Raw genomic sequence first — 9,821 nt, 5'->3', positions numbered from 1 at the left:
ACTTGCTCTTGTATGTCTTTCCCACATTATTTAGTATGTATTTATGTTACCCAACACTTGGATTATAATCATTTGTGTCCCACATCATCAATCTTGAAGTTATTATTGCTAGATGCATCACGATTGTTCCAGCTTCTAGTTAATCTCCTTGTCATAGCCATTCCTACACTTGCATCAAACAAAACAAACATTCTTGGTGATCATACAAGACTTGTAACGAAAAAAAGAGTAAACAAACATGAGAAAGAACAAGATTCACATGTGAAAACAAATACAATTTTTTTAGGACATATGCGTGACTTTTTCCTTTGTCAATTCTACTTGTAATTAGAAGCAACATACCAAGTTCAAACGAGCCTAAAAACTCCAAACACTTAGAGAAACGTTAATATCAATTATCAAACTATCACAAGACATCATAATCTGCAAATCTTACTAACCATATGATCACAAGACATCATTATTTTAATCCTCAATGATCAAAAAATAAATAATCACAATCAAATTTTGGCAATTACCCTAAGTTGATTGCTCCGAATTACCAATAATAAATTTAAAGCAAATCCCAACAACCCTAAATTGATAACTTTAGGGTAATGCATGAGATCATCAACATTTTTGAGATAAAATCTAAAAACATGTATGTGATTTATATGTTTGAATGAAAGCAAACTTGATGTACAAAAACCACATATAATGCAAGAAATAAATGTCGTAAATAGAAAAACATGTAGAGAAAAAGAAAACTACTTGTGAAGGGGTCAGTGAGGAGGGAAAAGTGGTGGTCTCAAAGCAGACCATCTAATTCCAAATGTAGAAACTACAAAAGAAAAAAGAAAGTCAAAATTAATGATATAGGAGAAAAACCATCTAATTCCAAATGCAGAAATTGCAAAAGAAAAAAGAAAGTCAAAATTAATGATATAGGAAAAAAAAATAAAGAGTTTGAAGGATAGAAAATATTAGGTGCTTGCAATGATAAGCTTTCCACTAGCAATGACAACTGCAGGTCATATTTTGATCTATTACGGTATTACCAAAAGGGTATTTACATATTTTTGCATAGAAATGAAGTAAAATGAATTAATAAGCACTCACCTTGACTTGCTTAAGGTAAGAAACATCATTCAACATTCTTCTTCTTCATAATCAGACCAAATTAAAGCATTATAAGAAGAGTTTTAAGGATTTAAAAGATAAACAGAAGATATAAAAAAATAATTAAAAGATATATTTCTCTCCGTCAACAATATTGTTGCTTCTCTTAAACTTGCTTTTAGGTCTTTTGCAACCTTATATGAAATTAGTACCATTTGATTGCAGTGATTGCAGGTAATCATACCCAAAAACAAAAGAAATGCCCCCTTCCTAATTACAATTGAAAACAAATATGTTGAACCACTTATCAAAAACATCAGATTTAAACATGGAGGATGAAATAAGAATTAACTTGAACATTAATGGGAGATTAACTCCTAACTTATCAACCAAAGTATCACCTAATCAGCAATATCAAATAAAACATGTTTAAGGATTACATTTACACTCGATTATAGGGCTCCAAACTATTGTAGCATCGAGATGAAGACTAAAATTTTAAGCAGAGAAAACATAAATGGGAATGTGGGGCTGTTTTATGTGAAACTCTATGTAAAACGTTGCTGATAGGAGATGGAAGGAACCTAACACCGATCCTAGAATTCTCGATTTCACTCATCTCGATTTCCATTGGCCTGGTTTTATTATCTCATTACTGGTCATGGGTTAATTGTTGTCGACGTCGCCATTGATTGGTGGGAGGGAGAGAAGATTGGTCCATGATGATATCGGTTAAGAGAGAATGGAGACAACGGTCAATTGTGAGCGGGATAACATAGCGAGATTTAGAATAAGAATTATGTCAAAATTTTAAGGTATTGAAAAATAGATTGAAATAGCTGATAATAAAATTTTATAATTAAAATTATTTTAAATCTTAAATTTATAATTTAGCTTTATTAAAATTAAGTTTACTAGAAAATCTTATTAACTTATTTTGCTTTATTATAATCATAAGTACTATATATATATATATATATATATATATATATATATATATATATATATATATATATATATATATATATATAATTTAAAACTTTTAATGATAATATAAGTATTTTTATTTTTCTTTACTGTAGTCATATGACCGATGTCATGAGTCATAAGCCCTAAGCTCTACCACTTAAGCCTTGAGCCCTAAGCCACAAGCAAAAACCAAATGACTCAAAACACAAACTTAAAGGGTCAAATATGACGATGGAAGTTAAACCCTAGTTAGAGATTAATGTATGTGGGCATCGATACGAGGGTAAGGATAGGGGTAAAAGTAAGGTGGGATTAAGATTAATGTGAGAATTTGGGTGTAGGTGTGAGGGTAGGGATCATGTGGGTATGGGTAGATATATGTTGGTGGTGGAAGTTATATAAGGTGAGTATGAGAGGCGTAGGAGTATTGTAACATTCCAATGTCAAGTATTTTTTTATTATTGCTTTTATCTTTATCAAAAGTTGCATAATTGGTCCCTTAAGGATAACACTTGCATTTTTGGTCGTACGCAGTGCATACTTAAGAGTATGCACAACGTACTCGTACAACATGGAATTATGCATGATCCGCTAGTACGTTGGGCATACTTACTCCAAACCCTAATTTTAAGGGTTTCTCCCTATTTAAACAACATTATATCCCTATTTGATCATCCTTATCAACCATCACTCCCTCCCCAAACCCTGATTTCGAGTCTTAGTTGCTTGTGTGAGATTTTTGAGCTTATTAAGTGTTTTAGTGCATTTTGTTGAAGGAGTCCAGAGAAAAAAGAAGTGTTTGATTAAAAAGAAGTGTTTGATTGCAAGCTTGTAGATCCAGGAACCTTTCCACCTTGTGCATCTTTTTCATGTATAAAGTTTATACCTTGATGAGTTTTCGATTTGATCTACACGGTTGAAGTTTTATGAGTTTTTTTCCCAAAGATTTGACCTCTATGAGTTTGGAGCACGCAAGGGAATTGTAGTTGTCCTTTCATGCATTTTAGGACCTGTAGATTCATAAAAATGGTTGTTTGATCATTCCATATGGCTCATGCATGAGTAAAGTAGCTTAGAGTGTGTTAGAAGTTAAGGTTTGTTGCATAGAGTCCTTCCTAGCCATGCAAAGGCTTAAAGTCGATGACTTTATGGATTAAGACATCTTAGATGGGTCATATATAAGGCTTGGTTAGTTGTCTTAAAGGATAAAGACACAAAGTTGGTGAAAAAGAAAGCAGTCGGAGTACGTTGGGCGTACGCCTAGCTACGCCCACGTAGCCGGTTCTGCCCCAATGGCTTCTGATTGAGTTGTACTCCCCGCCTACGCGCTGGGCAGTTGACTTTTCATTGCCTTTTGACTTTTGGTCAATATTTATGGTTTTGGACCATGTGAAGGGGAAAATGGTCTTTTTGCCTTTGGAGGACTTAGTTGTGGGATGTTGACTCACGAATTGATTTTTATATACCCTAATTATTAATTAGGGATAATTATTTCGTTGATTAGGCAAAGACTAGTTCCGGCAGTTCGGGTGTGAGATACTTGTCGACAGTGTCAGGTAAGTCTTCTCATTTATTCTTACATGTGTGGTTGGGTGGTATGTGTGTGGGTAGGGGTAGATCTAGGTGGAAGGGGTATGTAGATGTAGGGTGTAAGGTGTGGAGGTGGTGGTGGTAGTGGTGAGGTGGGAGTGAGGTAGGGTAGGCGTTAGTGTGGGCTTGTAGGAATATGCATATAGCTATGGATTTGTGGGGGTATGGGTGTAGGTATGCAGGTTAGGGTGTATGTAGGTATGGCATAATGATTTAGCTTATGTTATAAACCCTTACATATAATTGTTGATGTCACTAAAACCATCATCAAATGAAACCATAAGTTATAAACCCCACACCTTAAGTCTTAAGCTATAAGGCATACATCGTAATACATAAGCATAACCCTCAAGCCATAAGTCATAAGACATAAACCATGATCCATAAGCCATAAGCCTACTTACACTATGCCATACACCCAACAATATAACACCTATTCCTAACTCATTTTCACAATTTAAAGCATAAGCCTTAAGCCCTATTAAAGGGGTGTTTGGAAAAAAATATTACTTATTAGCTTATAAGCTATATGTTAGAGTGAGGTAACTAATGAAAAAATGGCTTATTAGCAGTGGATGTCGCTATAATATTTTTTTATCCAAACATGTTTTTAGCTTATACGGTGTGGAACCACTAATAAGATAATAAGCTCTTTTTCCAAACACCCCCGAACTTTCACCAAGGCGACCAATTTGTTCCCCTATTCTACCCTTTTTCCATGTGACATTAATGTAACTCACTTAACACATAGTCATAACCCAAATAACACACAAGTTATCTAGAATTGTCAATACAACTACAAAGTGTTCCCCACCCCCACCTACCACAACTCAACCGATACCCAGCCTTATACCACCCAATATGAGATCTTTTTTGACTACCTTTCATGCCATCTTATGCAGTGACATAAAACAAATCGACAATGAACACACTTGGATGGTATATCTAGGGAAACTAGAGGGTGGTCATTATGGTAGACTCAATAATTCGATACACGACTCAACTGACACACATTTTTCTTTTATTGATTTGAGAAATTTGTCTCCCGTATGTATTTGTTTCGATACATATTTCAATTTTAAGGTGTGTGTCTTACAACAAATTCATCCGTTTAAACCAAGATTCTAAAAAGTTCGCTATGACCAAAGGCTTGTACATGCCGCCACGCTTTATCAAAATTCCGCATAAAGTCGTATATGCATATAAAAACAAGTTATAGTAAAAATATATAGAGAATTAATAATTATATAAAAAATTACCGCCTTAAGTCACGCTTTAGAAATGACATGGTTCAGAAAATTTTGAGGTTTGACATTGCCGTCAAGTCACTTCTAATGTTATTTGAACCTTGATTTAAACATGTATAAAACAAGTATAATTTTCTTGTGACACATACAATCCTACAACAACATGAATAAAAAATGAAATATTTTAAATATTAAAATGTACATATATTCTTCCTAAATCCAAAATAAATCAAAATTTAAATACAAAAACTATTTCCGAAAACCTAATTTTCATTTCCCCCTAAAATGTTTTCAGTTCCCGCTAATAGCTTTTGATTTTTAAATTAAAATCACCAAAACACCCTTGTTCTCCCCCAATACTTGCAACACCCTCGTTCACGTCATGAGACTCATTCCCCTGACACGCTCCTTCATAATGTTCATCAGAGTGAAGAGTTGTGACCCTTCTCAGATCTCCCACACGGACGATCGTTCCCTCATCTCGGCTCCAGACTTCCTATCGCGGCGGCGGCTATTGCTTCTTCGTCTGTAAGACCAACTTTCTTTACTCGATTACACCTCATGGATCAATACATGACGTTTGAGTTCTAAAATCGATGAAGCATATGACTTTCTTGTATGATTTTGAATCTAAAGCTCAATTCTTGTTCCCAATTTTTGGTTTGGAATCCCATTATATTTTTTCCCTGGTTTGTGCACCTTGTGATAAGTGATGATATTATTTTTGAATCGATAAAGCACTTAAATTTTAAGCACATGATTGTTTTTGGAATCAATGAAGCTTATAATCTGATTTTTTTGATATAGTTTGGTGATTTTCTGGTTTATCTTAACAGTAAGCAATAATGTTTCCTCTACAGGATGTTGATGAGGGCAAAACTATTAACGATAATACACAGAATCTTGTTAGATATATGTTTCCTCTACAGGATGTCCATGTAAGTTGCTTTCAATCTATCTGCCTGTGTGATATTACATTAGTCTCTCTCTCTCTCTCTCTCTCTCTCTCTCTCCATTTTATTAGTATAATCCTCTAAACATTACTAAACTTCTTATTACATCTTGTATATTATTTAGTTGAATTTTGTATGGAAATTTAATCTTGTTGAATCACTTTAAAGAAGGAAGTCTGTTTCTGAAAATCTCAATGAAGGAAATCGGTTTTTTAATTTTTGTTTGATCATTAGTATGATGTCATTGTTTCTGTTACATGATGCACTTGGGACTTCTGTGGGAGATTAACAGATCCATGAACTTATTTTACTTATCAAGAAATCCCTTTTGAATCTGATAGACCCCAACCACTCGAGGTTTATAAGAGAATGGCAAAAGGGTCCAAGGAAAGATTTAATGCTCTTTTTCTGCAGTTTTGATCTTATGGGCATTTTAGTCTTTTAATTTTTCATGTATGAGTCTGCAGTCCTTTTGTGAGTGGAAACAACCCTTTTTAAATCAGGTGTTGCTGTATTTTTTTTTTTTTTTTTGTCTTTTATTCTAGTATTTAAGATAGTGGTCGAGTCTAGAAGGGTATTATGAGTTTTGTTTTGGTAAAGGAACTTTTGGAGAGAAACATCCTCTTAAAAATGATGGAAACATTGATCGGATTGTTTTTGCTTCCTTGTGTTAATTTATAGTTTGGTACTTTGGTTGTTAAAATCTGAGCATAAGGTGTGTTATCAGGTCAAGGCTTATCAGAATCCGCTTTAGGAACTAAATTTCATGAAATGACAATATATGGTGTATTATTATTTGTTTTTATGTTCTTGATATTGACATTAAATAAAAGATATGACCATTCCCAAATATTCTTTTTGGCACAAAGTTATACCTATAACATCAAATTAAATATAGATGTCTTAGAATAAAATAAGTTATTGGTTTTTGCTTTGAATTGTTATTATCATCTATATGGTTATTCACACAATAAGTGTTTGCTACATTTAATATGATTGTAATCTGATTGGTATGTGTCAGGTAGAGTGTTGAGTAATTTGTTTCATATTACAGGTGTGCCTTAACATGAAATGGCAATATATTGCATAAAGGTTGGGGATGTGTTTGGTGACATAGACTCTCTTAAAGGTTTCAATAATGCTTCACCTTCATCTGCAAAGGGGACAAATAACAACTGAGTGAGTAAAACCCCTTCATAAGAAGGCTCTTGTATAGGAAGTGTATAAAGCTCTGTTTGCAAAGCCATAGATCCAATAGTCATAGTATGTTCTATTGTTTTTATAATTATGTATATATATTCACTTGTTTCTTGGAAGATGATTTTTTACTTTGATTTCCAAGTTAGGGCTTTCTTTTTGTGAATTCTGATGTGGCTTTACTAAAACTAGAAACCACCAATCCGAAGTGACAACTCTATTTAATTTGTTATTCATTTTGTTGGTAATTGGTAAGGATCATCTGCATCAAGGAAACTGGTAAGGTGATGATTGGTTTTAATATTATCTATTTGGTTGTTGTTCCTTTACTTAGTTTGTTATATTATTTAGATATCGATTATGGTGAACTAATGGAAGTGGATGATTGAAAATGCTGGAAGGTATCGATAGAGTAATTTGGAATATTTAATTCAATTGATATTAGTGGTGCTGGTGAACCAAGTAACAGTAAATAAAAGTAGTAAGTATAAGTCAAGAATTTGTGTTCATGAGCCAAACTCTTTTACTCCTATTTTTTATACTTTGTATGACTGAAGACTTGATTTTTTTAACAGTTTTAACCAATTATTGTATGATCAGAAGTTGAAAAGGTGCATTTTAAAGATAAATGCTATTGTTGGTGAAAATGTTTTGGTTTAGATTTTCATCTCTAAAATGGAATAAAAGAAAACTGGGACAATTTAAATTAGTGCAAAAGAGTAATATAGTCTTTTACTTTTTTGGGAGTTTTGGATGTAGAAATTGGTATAGACCGTAATAACGATTTACGTCCCCTTCAAGATGATATTTTGGTGGATTTAAAGGAGCCCTTCAGATGCAATTTTAACCATTTGTTTTGTACATGTTCACATTACTTGTAACACCGTAAATTTCAAAACAAAATTTTCAATTTTCTTATAAAACATAATTCAATTAATATTCATCAAACAACCATATTAATTATCCAAAATAGGTCAATACAAAATCCCAAGATCACAATGTAAAAACTCCGAGTGTGTGTGTACGGATCAAGCTGACGTCTTCCCGCGGTCGTCACTAGTACCTGAAACAATAACATTAAACACTGTAAGCACAAGGCTTAGTGAGTTCCCCAAAATACCACATATAACACATATTAGCCACTCGAGGCTATAACTCTGTGGGTCCGTGCACCCAAACTCTGTGAACCCTCAGGTTCTAGCTCTGATAAACATGCACTACATAAATCACATAGAAATAATGCAGTACAACACATAACATACATAGCATACAATACTCTATCACATAACTCAGGTTACCTACTCAAGGTAATATAGTATAGTGAGAAGACTCACCTCGCGTATCTCGGTATTTCACGAATCCTGGAAATCCCTCGTGCTCGATCCTCCGAGCTCTAACCCTCCTATAACATTATATGTTTCTAATTAACACTTTATATCTCTAAGGTTGACTATCTATAAGGAGTTAACAACGGTCAACTCTGGTCAACGGTCAACGGTCAACTCTGACCGGACTCGGCGAGTACCCTGGCGACTCGGCGAGTCTAGACGTTTTCACCATCCTTCTGAAATCCTCTTACTACATGTCGAGTATCCCCCCCTTTACTCGACGAGTTTCACCTGAATGAATCGCGGGGCCACCCCGACTCAACTCGCCGAGTCTCAAGGACAACTCGGCGAGTCCAAGTTTGACTCAGTCCATTCGTCATCCCTCTCCAACTCACCCTAACTCACTGAGTCTACCCATGACTCGATTAGACCACTCGCTGAACAGTCCGAAGGCAATCTTCAAGCTACTAGCCGAGTCGGATGAACAGACTCGGCGAGTCCATGCCATGCAACCACTCCAACTCGCTTCTAAGGTCAGATCTGCTTCCAAAAACTATAGATCTGGCCTTCCTCGACCGATTCATCACGTAAAGCTCCTATCTTGGTGCTCATAACACACCCTATAACTCAATAATGGCGTTTTTGACCTAAGGCATGAGGATTCTAATCCAAAGCCTCCATTGATTCCTAAAAAGCTTGGGTAAAGGGACACTCTGGACCTCTAAGGGTCCAGATCTATGGTTCCAACCTCATAAGGGACCAAAAGAACACCAAATCTTGCCATAAAAGGGTTCAACAAACCCTAAATCTAGATAAACAACAACAACAAGAAGGTAACTCGGATTTATTACCACAAAAGTGATGCTCTGGACTCCAAAACCACAGAAGTGGCTCCTTCTTGCTTTCCCTAGGCTAGCTCTTCTCCTTTCCTTGCAACAATGGCACCTCCAAGGTCAATAATGGCCTCCTACTTAGCTCCAATGCTCACACTCGATTAGGGTTTCACTCAAGGGGCTGGTGAGCACAAATGACGACCATTAGGCCCTTTAAATAAGTCTCAAACCTGAGAAATTAGGGTTTCATTACACAGCGCTGACTCGCCGAGTCCATATCCTAGACTCGTCGAGTCCAGGCGCGATCCTGCGTCCAAATCCGCGTCCCTACTCGGTGAGTCTGAGCTCCAACTCGCCGAGTCCCCCTCACAAAACAACAAAATACAACAAACTTGATACCTGATAAAATCCGGCTGTTACAACTCTCCCCCACTTGGACTAGACTTCGCCCTCGAAGTCTCGCTCTAAAAACAGCTCCGGGTGCTGCTCCTGCATCATACGCTCTGGCTCCCAGGTCATCTCTGTTCCCCTCCGATGTTGCCACTGAACCAACACCAGAGGTACCTCCTTGTTTCTCAAAACCTTGATCTTCCGATCCCTGATGGC

At 35.7% G+C, this 9,821-nt stretch overlaps 1 long non-coding RNA gene across 1 annotated transcript; it reads left to right on the top strand.

Moving 5' to 3' along the window:
• Positions 1–5,214: 5,214 nt before the first annotated feature.
• On the top strand, positions 5,215–7,302 carry LOC144998183 (uncharacterized). The gene is made up of 3 exons (XR_013660187.1): positions 5,215–5,432; positions 5,765–5,842; positions 6,912–7,302. It is a non-coding gene; the product is annotated as an uncharacterized LOC144998183 (long non-coding RNA).
• The last annotated feature ends 2,519 nt before the right edge of the window (positions 7,303–9,821 follow it).

The sequence above is a fragment of the Lactuca saligna genome, chromosome 5 (assembly GCF_052625555.1).
Source record: "Lactuca saligna cultivar CGN05327 chromosome 5, ASM5262555v1, whole genome shotgun sequence".
NCBI classification, from domain to species: domain Eukaryota; kingdom Viridiplantae; phylum Streptophyta; class Magnoliopsida; order Asterales; family Asteraceae; genus Lactuca; species Lactuca saligna.
This window is presented reverse-complemented; position numbering and strand designations above follow the sequence as displayed.